This window comes from Bubalus bubalis, chromosome 1 (genome assembly GCF_019923935.1).
Source record: "Bubalus bubalis isolate 160015118507 breed Murrah chromosome 1, NDDB_SH_1, whole genome shotgun sequence".
NCBI classification, from domain to species: Eukaryota; Metazoa; Chordata; class Mammalia; order Artiodactyla; family Bovidae; genus Bubalus; species Bubalus bubalis.
In genome coordinates, this window is record NC_059157.1 from 173,271,111 (window position 1) to 173,285,660 (window position 14,550).

At 46.7% G+C, this 14,550-nt stretch overlaps 1 long non-coding RNA gene across 1 annotated transcript; it reads left to right on the forward strand.

The window, feature by feature from the left end:
* Positions 1–11,477: 11,477 nt before the first annotated feature.
* LOC123334685 lies at positions 11,478–14,035 on the forward strand. Its single transcript, XR_006552731.1, has 3 exons — positions 11,478–11,611; positions 11,824–11,916; positions 13,909–14,035. It is a non-coding gene; the product is annotated as an uncharacterized LOC123334685 (long non-coding RNA).
* Positions 14,036–14,550: the final 515 nt, after the last annotated feature.

Below are 14,550 nucleotides of genomic sequence, written 5' to 3' on the forward strand. Positions count from 1 at the left end.
AAACACTAGTTTGAGCCTGAGTAACCCTGAACTTTAGCATCATGTTGCCTCAGATTATGCACTTGGCCTCTCTGTACTTTGTAAATGGAGATATAAATCTAATAAAATTTTTGTGAGGTTAAAATAAAATAATGCATATAAAGCACAGCACAGTTCCAAGTACCTAGTTAGTGCTTAATAAAATACATATATTAATAATGATTCCCATGACAAAATTTGTTATAATGGAAAGCACTTCTAAGCCATAGTCCATTCGGTTTTATTTTAAGATCATTACAGGGGCTTCGCTGGTGGTCTAGTGGTTAAGAATCTGCCTCGCAGTGCAGGGACATGGGTTCAATCCCTGGTCAGGGAACCAGGATCCCATATGCTGTGGGGCAACAGAGCCCATGCTCCACAATTCACAGTCAAGGAAATAAATATTTTTTAAAAAGATCATTACAAAAACACAGAGGCTCTTTGAAGGCCTGTCTCTTGGTTTACTTTGCTAACATGTTCTGGTCTCAGTTGGGTGGGACTGACCCAGAGTTTCAAGCCAGGGCGTTAACATGGTGACCAACCAGCGGCAAGGAAGAGATTTCCTGCAGGTGCTGTGGCCACCCATGGTACCCCGTCTTGAAGATCAACGAGCCCTTTATCTTTTCCATTTCCCTTTGGCAGCCCAGCATCTCAGTGTGCAGGACACCGGCCAGCTACAGCCTGTAGGTGTCACCCTTCTGCTGGCCAAGCATCACTGCTGACATCACACCCCCACACTGGCGCCATCAGCCCCAACCTGCACATGCTTGGGTTCCACAACTTTTCTTGGCCAATTGAACCTGAGATATTGCCTTCATGTGCAAGATCAACAGCATAGAAACCGAAGGGACTTCCCTGGTGGTCCCTTAAGACTCTGCGTCTCCAGTGCAGTGGGTGTGAATTTGACCCTCATTAGGGAGCAAAAATCCCATATACCACATGGCCAAGGAAAAAAAAAAAAAAAAAAAAAAAAAAACAACAATGACCAAAAAAGAGGATTCACACTGGAAATTTAAGGTGTGATTCTGAGTGGGCTGTTGGAGCAGATAGGTATTGAAGGAAGTGGAGCAGGGACTCAGAGGTGTCATGCTTGGGATGAAATTAACTGCTTGGTTCTGGATGGTTCCCTTGGATGAGTCACTAACAAAGGGAAGAACTGTGGGTCTGGGCTCCAGGTCCTTATCTCAGGCTAAAGGCAGCATTTCCCAAAGTGAATGCTGGTCAGAAGAATGCTTTAGGAGGGCAAGCATTCCACAGTCCAATCAGTTTGAGAAACTCTCTTTCCTACATTTTCTTCCAGATAATTCCCAATGCATGTTCTGAAAATTTCTGGCCTTAGGTCATGGGTACAGGTGCTCCTGGGAGCCTCTTGATACCTGAACTGTAAACAGTAGTGTGTGAAAGTGGCCTTGAAAAAGCTCACTATTAGGATCTCTTTCTAACCCTGACTTTAGTGATGTCGAGTTGGTGGCTTCAGATCAGCCAAAGAGGGAGTAGTTATGTCATGGGAGTCAGCAAATGCTACAAATTTGAACTCTTCCCCCCAGAACTGATTGATAGCCATCCTTGAGCACACTATGACCCAGAGACCTGCTCACCTTGGTCATGCTTTTGAGTACCCACATGGCTGACCATGACCCACGGACCAAATAATCTGAATCAAGGTGGTGTGATGATTCTTTGTTTCTGATGAATTGAACTCACCTGATCCACACTAATATGGTCTAGGATAGAGGTCACAAAATGGTCAACTGAGTCCTGAAGTCAGCCTGCTAATCCATTTTGCAGGGGGGTTTCCATACAGCATTTGTTAAAACCTAGGAATTAGTTGCCAAAATTTAAAATCTGGTCTGTTTCACATGAAAACCCAGGTTTCTGATTGTCTTGAAAGAGAAAATCAGAAGCTCTGGCAATCATGAGCAATACCCTTGCACTGAGACAGGGGCTGGGGCTGAGAGGCAGTCACACATTTGTCTTTGCACTGAAGGCCCCATCCAGGTAACTGTGCTACCTTTGGCTGCCTTTACCTCTGCAGGCACATGAGTTTAGCTTATAACAAAGAGTCAGCCCTACGGTCTGTTCCTCCCACAGTCGGCTTGAGGTGCTTTACAATAAGGTAGGCCATGCTCCAGGGTGCAGAGGTGGGTAAGATCATCTTCCACTGGGGAAATCAAAGTGGCATTACTGATCTATAGTCCTGAAGCTCAGGGGGGAACTTTCTATCAGAGGTCAGATTTCCATGATCTTGGGTATGGGAGGATGGATGGCATTCCAGGTAGTAGGACCAGCAAGCAAAAACGTGGTGATAAGAATGTTTACATGTGCTTTGGGAATTCCAAGACCTAGGGCTCCTGCTGGGCAATTGGGTGATACAAGGGTGAAAGTGTAGACTGGGCCAGGTCACAGAGCCCCTTGGATTTGAGGTTTAATTCAGTTTAGCTTCATAAATGCTCTCTGAGCCCTTTCTAGCCCAGGTTCTCTGCTAGAGCATGAACACAGTACTGATTGAGGTGAAACCTCTGTCCAGGACTTTTATCCAGAGTGTAGTCATTTATAAGTTGGTTTTTGTTGGTGTGTGTGTTTGCCACAGACCCTCATCAGGTTTACCTAACGTAAAGCCCTTTATTTGAACCTGATAGACCAGAACATTTTCAGTTAAAAAAAATCTATCTCGTTTGACCTGAGGGACAAGGAAAGCCCTGGAGCTCCAGGGGATTTCCATATGAAGGGTAAGTTCCTAGAAGTCTCTGTAGCCTGTCTGCCTGGGAGGGCACCACCCAGCGGAGCTTCAGTCTCACGTGGACAGAGTCAGAGAGGGAGGCCAGGAGCAGGCAGTGGTGGAAGCTGAGGGGTGAGGGGATGTGTTTGAAAGAGATGAGAGGGAATAGGCAGGAAAGAATATGAAGGGTCTGTTTATCAGACAGCAAGAACATGGGCCTGATTGTTTCAGGATCAAAGGAATGATGAGAACTGTCAAGGGCCCTCTATATATAGGGCTCCAGAGATGCCCAAGGATAGGTGTGTGTGTGTGTGTGTGTGTGTGTGTGTGTGTGTGTATGTGTATTTGAGTGTGTTTTATCCAGGTGAAAATGGAAAGACCCCCAAAACAGACAAAATCTCCTCGGGCTTCTTGCTGACTTTCTGAGACATAATACAAAACATATAGTTCATTGTGATAAATGTGCTGTCTTCACACAGAACAGAAGAGCTCCTCTTAGGGTGTGAATAGCCTGTATTTGGGGGATTGTCATAGATGGGGAGATGTGAGCAGGGGTAGGAAAAGAAAGGGTGGCAAGGGTAGGTAGACGGCATATGGCTGGAGGAGGGTAGCCAGAGCTGCTTTAAAAAAAAGTGTCTATTCATACAGATGGCTAACAAATACATGAAAAGATGCTCAACATCACTCATTATCAGAGAAATGCAAATCAAAACCACAATGAGGTACCATCTCATGGTGGTCAGAATGGCTGCTATCCAAAAGTCTACAAACAATAAATGCTGGAGAAGGTGTGGAGAAAAGGGAACCCTCTTACACTGTTGGTGGGAATGCAAACTAGTACAGCCACTATGGAGAACAGTGTGGAGATTCCTTAAAAAACTGGAAATAGAACTGTCATATGACCCAGCAATCCCACTGCTGGGCATACACACCGAGGAAACGAGAAGGGAAAGAGACACGTGCACCCCAATGTTCATCAAAGCACTGTTTATAATAGCCAGGACATGGAAGCAACCTAGATGTCCATCAGCAGATGAATGGATAAGAAAGCTGTGGTACATATACACAATGGAGTATTATTCAGCCATTACAAATAATACATTTGAATCAGTTCTAATGAGGTGGATGAAACTGGAGCCTATTATACAGAGTGAAGTAAGTCAGAAGGAAAAACATCAATACAATATACTAACACATATATATGGAATTTAGAAAGATGGTAATGATAACCCTATATGTGAGAGAGCAAGAGAGTCACGGATGTATAGAACAGTGTTTTGGACTCTGTGGGAGAAGGTGAGGGTGGGATGATTTGAGAGAAAAGCATTGAAACATGTATATTACTGTATGTGAAACAGATTGCCAGTCAGGTTCAATGCATGAGACAGGGTACTCAGGGCTGGTGCACTGGGATGACCCAGAGGGATGGGATGAGGAGGGAGGTGGGAGGGGGGTTCAGGATGGGGAACACATATACACCCGTGGCTGATTCATGTCACTGTATGGAAAAAACCATTACAATATTATAAAGTAATTAGCCTTCAATTAAAATAAATAAAATTTTTAAAAAAGTGTCTATTGGTGATGTTTGCTGTGTTGCATGCCCCCTCCATGACCTCAAAACTTCCAAGAAAACTGACTTTTCCCTCCTTCTCTCTGGAAACAAAAGGTAAGACTTAACTCGTGGGTGGGCCCGATATAAATTAGAAGGGAGAGGCAGCTGTACCCGTGATTCACGTAAAAGTCCTCTGGATATCCACTGGGTTTGAATGGGAAGACAGCCCATCTTCAGGTTTCAAGAACAAGGTGGCCCTGACTGGCACCTGGGTGTAAGGGAAGGTCAGTGGGAATGGAAGAGCAGGAAGCAATGGGCTGGGGAGAGAGAGAGGGGGAAAGTGCTAGGCTCAGCCCCACCTGCCCTCTTCAATGCCCCCAGCTCCCTTGGGGTCTCATCTTCATCTTAAGATGACACACATAGAGTTCCAGCGCTCTGTAGGTGCTCAGTAAACACCTTAGCACAGCCTTTGGATTGGTCTCCACTAACAGTGCTGCCCAATTCCACTCTGGGGGAACAGCGGGGAACAGGGTGCCCTGACAGAGCCCAGACAGGGGCCAGTTTGCCATGTCACCATCCCTCACGTCATCCCACATCCCTCTATCCCCCAGGCATGGATTTAGGACAGAGCCCCAGAGACTACTGACCCAGTCAAAGCTCTTCTTAGCATCTCACCTCATCAGATAGTCTCGAGAATAAAAGCTCTCCGAGGTCACCTTTACTGTGAAATTCAAAAGTCATATTTATTCACCAATTCACAGAAAGTGTCATAATGACCACCAACATGAATCAGTTTGTAGGCATTTACAAGCCAAGGCTGAAAATAAATATCTGTGTTGAATAGGCATTTAACAAATTACTTGGAAACAGCAAGAATCCGAATTGTTAGAAATTTAAAGTTTGTGATTCACACACGGGTAAGCTCACAGTCATGGGAAGGAGCCCAGCAGATTCCTATGATGGTTCTTATTTCTTCTTATATCTTTATGTACATACAGCTTCTCGGCGCCCCTCACTGTGTGTCAGCCTTCAGTGGATCCGACAGCTCAATTAGGCAGGGGAGGGGAGCTGAGAGAGGGTGGGTGGAGGCAAAAGGGCATGTTCCTCTGTGACTGGGCAATCTCGTTCAATGCGCAAGATGACAGCATGATCTCCCGAAATTAGATTCAGTATAAATGCATCCTTCTAATGAGATAGTCCAGAGTTTGCCTTGTGTCACGCTCATACACACACAATAGTATATTTAGTAAATAAACCCATTTTCTAAATTGAAGGAATTCACTCTGAGACAGCTGGAAGATCTCAGAAGTCTGACATGTGTCAGGTACACACTGGCCCAGCCATGGAGCTGCAGATGGCCATGGCGAGAGGCACTCTGGCCACACTGGCAGAAACTGTCCAGACAGTAATGGTGATCAAAGGTGATTCTACAGAATGATGTTGCTGGCCCTTCCTCTGTCTATGGTGTCAACACCACAGAGGTTCTGAGGAGAGAAAGCTCACAGGACCTTTCCCCCACCCACTGTGGTTGGGTAGATTGGAATAAACAGTCATCCAAGGCTTCTAAATGCTGGTGGCAGCTCCAGATAAGGGAGAAGAAATCTCTAAACCTTTCAGATCGTCTGAGCCCAGAACCTTTTCATTTAGCTCCAGAACTGAAGTTGGCAAAATTCAACAGCATTTCATTGAGTATTTAGGAAATGGCAGAGACCACAGGAAGAGAGCCCCTAGCCCCATTCCCTGTAGAAATATCTTGCTGGGAGCTATGCAGATGTGGCTTTAGTGGTACTGACTCACCTACTGTAACATTCTGTCACTGATCACTACCAGAGAGCCTGACCCAAGACCTGCAGCTGGCTGACAGGATGCCGAATTTGAATCTGCGAATCCACAAAAGCTTCTCTTCAGGAAGCTGTGATGACTTACAAGGGGGATGTGGCTGACCTGCTTCTCTGCAACTCATTTAACTTGGGGTGTGTTGATTCTAGGGCTTCCCAGGTGACTTAGTGGTAAAGAATCCGCCTGCCAAGCAGGAAATGCAGGTTCCATCCCTGGGTTAGGAAGATCCCCTGGAGAAGGAAATGGCAACTCACTCCAGTGTTCCTGTCTGGGAAATCCCATGGACAGAAGAGCCCAGCAGGCTACAGTCCACGGGGTCGCAAAGAGTCAGACATGACTTAGTGACTAAACAGCAGCAGCAGCATGATGGTGCTACTGTCTACTGAGTGGCAGCAAGCTGGACCTTCAATTTCTAAGCACTTTCCAAACGCTTAACTATGTGCCAGTGTTTTGAGAGCAAGAATAACAGTAAGAAAAAGCATAACATCCAAACCAGTGCTTCTAAGGAATTTAAAATGTGAACCGTTGACATCTTCATTCTACATTACACTTATATCTTCATTTTATGCTGCTAAGTCACTTCAGTCGTGTCTGACTCTGTGCAACCCCATAGACGGCAGCCCACCAGGCTCCGTCATCTTTGGGATTCTACAGGCAAGAACACTGGAGTGGGTTGCCATTTCCTTCTCCAATGCATGAAAGTAAAAAGTGAAAGTGAAGTCGCTCAGTTGTGTCCGACTCTTAGCGACCCCATGGACTGCAGCCTACCAGACTCCTCCATCCATGGCTTTTCCAGGCAAGAGTACTGGAGTGGGGTGCCATTGCCTTCTCTGTCATTTTATATATGTGTGTGTGTGTATGTGTATGTATATATATGTGTATATATATATATGACACATATTTAGCTGTCCTTAGCTACTTGTCTGAAAATTTATATTTAATATATTAATTTTTCAAACATATGTCCCAACAGATCATTCTCTTACCTGACATTATAACGTCCATACCAATATAAGATATCCACTCTACTACCTACAGATGTTTCTGAAAACAACTGATTTCTGCATGCAGTTTATTTTCTAAACTCATCAACTGTTTTTCTTCAATCTCCTATCAAGCCTGTCCAGTAGAGACCACCAACAACCCCTTTTGGAAGCCACTGAAGTCAGGCTGGAAGCAGTCAAGTGGATTGATCCATAATAACTAGTTCATCTAGAACTGAAATCAGCTTCAAACGACTCAGAGTTTGGAAGCAATTGATTTGCTTGCCTCAGCAGTCACATGCCCAAACTCACCCATACTTGGCTGAACCTTGGATACTACAGCTCTCAATCTAGAGCAATCCTCTGGCTTCCCCAGGGAGCCATGTTCCTCTTGCTGTCAATCTTAACTCAGCTTCACCCGTTTTCTCTCCCAACTCTGAGTCACCTTTCCCCTCAATCTCTTCTCTTGTTTTTTGAGTAGTCAGTCCTGGGTAGCAAGTCTGGCTTCCTGATTTCCTAAATGCTTCTGCTTTATTTCCAGCATTTGAAATTAGTGAAAATGGGCACGATCTCTCCTGAATCCCACATGTCAGAGCCTCCTCTGCAGCCATGTAAGGGAGTTGGGGGTGGGGGTGGGGCTCCCGATCCGTTCAGTATCCACCAGGACGGATGCACTTTTGTCTCTGAGGTGGATGTGCACTGTTACATTCACATCTGTGACCCCGCCCCCTCCCTCAGGCACAGCCAGAGCCCCACATCAAAGAGCTATTAACCCTTTCCCAGAGTTGATGCCTCCTCCTCCTCTTCACTCCCTTTTCTGCATGGGGGCTGGAGCCTGTAGCTGAAACTCATGGTTGGTTCTCTGCTTCTGCAAATACACACAACCTGTGGGCTCATTTCTCTGATAGTTCTTCCCATTGGGGAAAAAGAACCCTCCAATGTGTGTGTGTGTGTGCATATGCATGCATGTGTGTGTCCCATTTCTGTTCTGAAATGCTCAGGAAAAAAAGGTCTTGGCAGCCGAGATGCATTTTTGTTTCAAGATAAAAGCAAACAGACATTAGAGCTGACATGTTTCTCTTGCCTGTGATTAATACACACCGTCTGCCTTTCAGCTCTTCTCATGTCTGTTGCCCTCTTTTCATTAGTCTATTGGGAACTGAGCTTCATCTTGATGAATCTCCTCTGCAGTGAATCTGATAAAAGGGCCTGAAGAGCAGCATAGGCATTAACAGAGTATGACTTTCTCTCCTTGGTCGGGATGCTGCCCATGACCTTTGGGGCAAAGCCAGTTGGCTCATCAAGGCCCACCTACCCCGACTCCTTGCCTAGGGGCTCCTGTTACTGGTTATAGCTGGGAGAGTCCCTCTCCAAAAAAAACCCCATGGTCTTCTTTTTCCACTGGGGAAGCAGGAATGCTCCCCTTCCTCTACTGCACTTCTGTCCTCCTCCACCTGAATTTATAAGGGACCTGAACTTGTATATGGAGAGAAAAGATGGAGCCATCTTCCTCCATTGTAGCATCTTAATTTTTCAAACCCCATGAATTCATGGAGGTTAAGTGATCTCTGCTATTCCATTTACTTTAGCATTTATAGAGCACACACTGTGGCCGAGGTGCTTGCTAGATACCCAGGGTGTTGCAATAGATAAATTTCTCTTCTTGCTTTGAGGAGGGGGCCTGGGGCAGCAGAGGAGGCCAGAGTCAGGCAGCCACACTAGCTTTACACAAGCATGTTTTCTAGTGTCCTAGTCACCCCACCTCGTGCCTGGAAAATGAGGGCTGTGGTTCCTTTTCACTCAACGGCAAGTTTTCATGGAGTGGGCCACTGATTCTGGAGATGTGGCACCTCAGCGGTCCAGAGGCACCAGCTTCCCCCTGCTCCTCAAGATGGGAGGAACTGCTAGTATTGGGACACGATTTTCTCTAGTGTTTCTGGCTAATGTAAATGGCTGTTATGTCCTGCCCAGGGCCACACTGTGTGTGTCCCGCCTGTATCCAGGACTTCAGCAAACACCCCCCCTTATTCACTCACTCTACCTGACGTCATGGCTGGATCTGAGTCCTCACCCTCAGTCCATGGTGTGTCCCTGTCCTGCCTGACAACAAGGACAAAACCCACCTGCTCCCGGGACTACTGAAGGCCTCGCCATCCTCTTTCTGCCACCCCCACGGGAGCTTTTGTCCCATGGGAGCCTTTGTAATAAGTGACTAACCTCAGGGAAACATATAACGTCGCCTTAAGGTCATGGGTGAGAAATGTTTCATGAGAAAACTCACAAAGAGAGGCCAGCTGTGAACAGAGGCTCTCCTGGATCTAAGTGACATGAAAGAATGCTTTACCTTCCCCTCTTGGGTCTGGCTGGTTCTCCCCCCGCCCCCCAGCACACAACTGGCCAGCCCCATTCATCCTTGTTAGTATACTCTTATCTATGAGAGATGAGTTATTCCCGATAGGATCTCTGTGGTCTTAGGACACTGGACATTTAATTAGAAGATCTTTTCCAAGCTGGATTGGAGAAATGGAGGTGTCCTGGGGAGGGGGGGTGGGTGGCATTTGGGAGGTATCAGCAAGGAGATGGCTGAGAGGACCAGGAATGAGTCCGATCAGGAGGGGATGGGAGTTCGTAGGAGTTAAACAGTAGATGCTGGATCTCTGAGGTCATGCATCTGGGCTCCTTCCCAGCCCATTTCTCCTCTGTGCTTCCACCCCAAGGCCCAGCACCCCATCCTCTGATTCCCAAAAATCCATACATGAAGACAGATTCAGTACCCCAGAAAGTGAAGTTGCTCAGTCGTGTCCGACTCTGCAAGCCCATGGACTGTAGCCCCCCAGGCTCCTCAGTCCATGGAATTTTCCAGGCAAGAGTACTGGAGTGGGTTGCCATTTCCTTCTCCAGGGGATCTTCCCAACCCAGGGATCGAACTTGGGTCTCCTGCACTGCAGGGAGATGCTTTACTGTCTGAGCCACCAGGGAAGCCCAGAGCTAGGTGTAAATGACTAATAGGGCACCAACTAGTTCCTTCCAAAGGTTTGTGGACCTTCACAGTTTAAGCCTAAATCAAGAAGCTTAATCAATAAAAGGTGGACCTCAGGGATCCAGTTGATGGGGGAACAGGGCATTTGTGGAGCCTGGCACCTTTGCAGGTCTTAGAAATTCGAGGGCCAAGACATTGTCTGTAGGGAAAGCTGTAGGTTTGTTTTGGGTTTTTTTTTTCTACTTTCAGTAGCCTCCAGAGTGAGTTACTGCCCTTCCAAGAAAAGCCATTCATTCACCATCCGGTTTAGTGGCTGCATGTGACACCATATGGCCCCATCTCATTACAAATGGAGCCATGCTACAATCACCTGGCTGTGTCCTTAACTGACCCGGCTGCACTCTCGCCAGGCCCTGGGCCACTCCACCAGCGTACTACAGTTTAATTGTTTCCCCTTAAAATACAGATGTGGAGGAGGCCACTCAGCTTATAGGACCCTTTAAGGTGGCCTCCCTAGGGCTGGGTGGCCTCACTGCAGCTTCTCCTGGGCTGTCTTTCTCGCGGATGAGTAGGGCCAGACCAGCAGGGAATGGTTCATGCTCTAGGGGAGGAGCAGAATGGGGACTAGGACCAGGGTTTCCTGAAACCACTGACTCAGAGAGAGTGGATTAGAGCCTGAGAGGGCCCAGGAGAGACGGCAGTCTGCTTCAGCATTCTCATCAGTACACATTTTTTGTTTGAATCTTGTTAATAGTCATCGGCTCCAAATGCCAGCTTTAATCTTTCTTCTCATTCTCTGGATCAGTGGCTCTGAAACCTTAGCGTGCATCAGAATCAGAGAGCTCCTTAAAACACAGGCGCCAGATACCACCCCAGTTTCTGGTTCAGCAGGTCTTGGGTGGGGTCCAGGAATTTGTATTTATCATTTGATCCCAGGTGATGCTACTGCCTTGGCCTAAGGACACCTTGAGAGCCTGGATTCCATAGGATGGGGTGTGAACCCGCAGTAGGCCCTCCCAACTCAGCCATTTTTCCTTCTTCAGCTCTAACCTGGGACCTCCGAGCCCTAGGCTATTCCACGGCTGTAGATCTAGGCTCATGCTGGCTCCTGGACCTGGGTTACCCTTCCTAACTTCCAATGTCTGGCTGCCTGCTGTTTCTACGTAAGAACTTCCTTTGGCTGGTTTCACTGAAACTCAGCCCTTGGCCATGCTATTTCTGCTCTGTAGGCAGGGTGACTGGCTTCCAGGTGACTGGCTTCCAGGTGAGCTGAATCAACTTGGGCTGGAATTAAGAAACATGTAGGATAGGACTGCCTACATCCCTCGAAAGTTCTCCACTTGGCCTCAGCAATGTGTGGCGGGGTTCCCACCTACCACCTGACACAGTTGGAGAACTGCCAAAGCAAGTTATCCCCCTCTCCCAATCCGAACTACTGTCCACACCATCCTGACTGCTCGTGGACAGCCTCCTACAGGGCAGAGGAAACATCCCAGCAGCTCGAAAGATCCTCATGGGTAGGGCCACCACTCATCCATCCTCCCTTCCCCATTCCTGGCACAGGGCCTGGCATGCCACAGGGACTGAGCAAGGGTTTGCTGAATTACATTGCACAGAGCTGCAAACACAGAATCCCATCTGTTCGCTCATGGCATACAGGGGGTGTCTGATTGCTTTCTGGGGTGCTCATGAAGGTAACATCTTCTGTCTCTTTTCCTCTCTCTGGAAGAGTCAAGTTTGGCTTTTAACCTACTTCTTACCAAGTCAACTCTTCTTTCTGGTTGGCGCCCCAAGGAAAACCAGAGCAAGATCTATAAAGCAGGTACAGAATAAATTTATAAAGTAAAGCAAATAAGGGCAGGAAAATGAAGGTGCTGGAGTAGACTTCAAAACTTTCATTACTCATTGCCTTTGCCTACTGCTGGACAACAGAGAGTGGTAACGTGAAAATTAAATTGTGCCCAGGGCTTTGGCTTCTCAGCCTCGATAAACGTCTGATCCCAATGGAGAATGCTATAGTATCCACAGCCTGCCAGAGTGCACCACAGTAGGCTTTGGGGTCCCACAAAGGCCTCAGGATGGTCTTCCCTGGAAAGCATCTACATTGCACTGGTACATTTTTTTTCAAAGGATTAGACCAGCTCTCTGTTTTTTTTGTTGTTGTTGTTTTGTTTTAAGTAAAACTGATTTGGTTAATTCAAATAAGGGGATGGTTAAGAAGAAAGTTCTTCTGTTCTCCATTTCTTCCTTTGACTAGTGTTGACTCATACAGCTGAGAAGACTGCTAATTTTGAAGTGTGCCCAGCTGGGCTTTCTACTGATTATGCTGTATTGATTTAAACAGTCACAAGTCTTTAAGATCATTTTTATAGCAATGGCATGAGCAGGGCTGAATGGAAATCAGTCTGAGATAATGAACATTTCTGCTTAGAAATCATTATGGGCTGAGTTGTTGGGGGAAGGCCCTGCACCTGGGAGTCAGCACTTAGCTCAGCGGTCAGTGGGTTCCTGGATCCCAGGCTTTTGGCTCTTGACAAATGCTTGCCTGAGCTTGAGTCAATTCAACAAGTAACAAGTTATTTTTTGGTTTTGGTTTTTGTTTTCCCTCTGGAACATGGATTTTAAAAACAGTTTAGTTAAGGACTATGCATTGTTTGCTGTTCATTTTGGAGGCAAAGACCCCTGAGCAGTTTATGGGAGGGCCTAAGATATCTGCTTTTTCTTGGCAAATGAAAGGCTGGAAGGCTGCTTCCCACACACACACAGTTGAGATGTGCAAATTGTGGCCCCAGGGCCGAATCTGGCCAGCTGCTAGTTTTTGTAAGGCCCATGCAAGGAGATCTAACCAGTCCATCCTAAAGGAAATCAGTCCTGGGTGTTCATTGAAAGGACTGATGTTGAAGCTGAAACTCCAATATTTTGGCCACCTGATGCGAAAAGCTGACTCATTTGAAAAGACCCTGATGTTGGGAAAGATTGAAGGCAGGAGGAGAAGGGGACGACAGAGGATGAGATGGTTAGATGGCATCACTGACTCAATGAACATGAGTTTGAGTAAACTCTGGGAGTTGGTGATGGACAGGGAGGCCTGGCATGCATCGGTTCATAGGATCGCAAAGAGTTGGACATGACTGAGTGACTGAACTGACCTGATGGACTCAGAAAGTTATTTCTGTTTTTAAGTACTGGAAAATAGAAGTCAAACAAGTAATAAATTTTTGTGACATCTGACAATCATATGAATTCAAATTGCCTGATTTTTTTTAGTGTTCATAAATGTTTTTTTTTTTTCAATATAGCCATATTCATCCATTTAAGTGTATTGTCTGTGGCTGGTTCATGCTACCATGGCAGGGTAGAATACTTGTGACAGAGACCTTATGGCCTGAAAAATCCAAAATATCTACTAACTGGCTCCTTCCAGGTGAAGTTTGCCAATCCTGCCATATGTATAAGAACAGGATACATTACTTCCCTTCCAGGAGTCCATCTCCCTGCAGGGTCCAGGTCTGCCAGGCCACAGCCCATACTACAAGCAGAGCTGTGTGGGCTAAGCCCTGCTTGATAGAATAGTTGTATATATTTAAGACAGAGGTGGTTAAAGCAGAACCCACTGAAATCACATTTTTGGTAACTAGATGAACTGAGGCCTCGGTCAGATTTATAGCACTTGATGAAACTTACTAGAGTGTACTTAGTATTATTTAATGCAGGTGGCCAACTAGTTGATTGCTTTACTCCACTAGGGCAACTCATTCTGTACTAGCCTTTTCCATTAACCTCCTCCTTTTCTTCTTGTCACCTGAGTGAGCAGGATCTGATCATCTGCTTGGCAAGATGAGCAAAAGTCTGTCCTGTGGACAAACTGGTCAGCTGTTCCTCCCTGTCCAGATGGACATCTGCTGCTGCTGCTGCCTGAGTGAGAGGCCACAGGGTATCCAGCCATCTGGGAGTTTGGATTCCCAGATGCCAGCAGATGGAGACTGGAAAACGCTGGGCTGATGAATGGCATTTTCCACCTGTGGTTAGAATCCTTGGGGGATGGCAAGTTATGTTACTCACCGCTCACCTGGATACTCCTTGAAGCTTCTGCTACTTTTATATAATTGCCCCTTCTTGTTCTCACCTGTGGTGCTGAGTTCGGCACTGGGAACCCTGTAAATGCTCACAGATCCAGCGGCATCATCTCCAGGGCCTCGTCCTCAGGGTTGGCAATGCAGGCTGATCTCCCACAGTGGGAGTAGACAGAAAGGGCTCTGACTTGACCCCGCTGTTTCTCTACATATGAGTCCTGTCACAAGTGAATTGGCTGAGCTGCCCTGGCCAAGTGCCACTTTCACCTGCTCCCTTCCCTCCCAAAGCCCCCAAACGTATAATGGTTTCATGTGCCCCAAACAGCTCACTCAGCCATAAATAAGTGAGGTAGCCATTGGAGGCAGTGGAGGGCATGGGGACC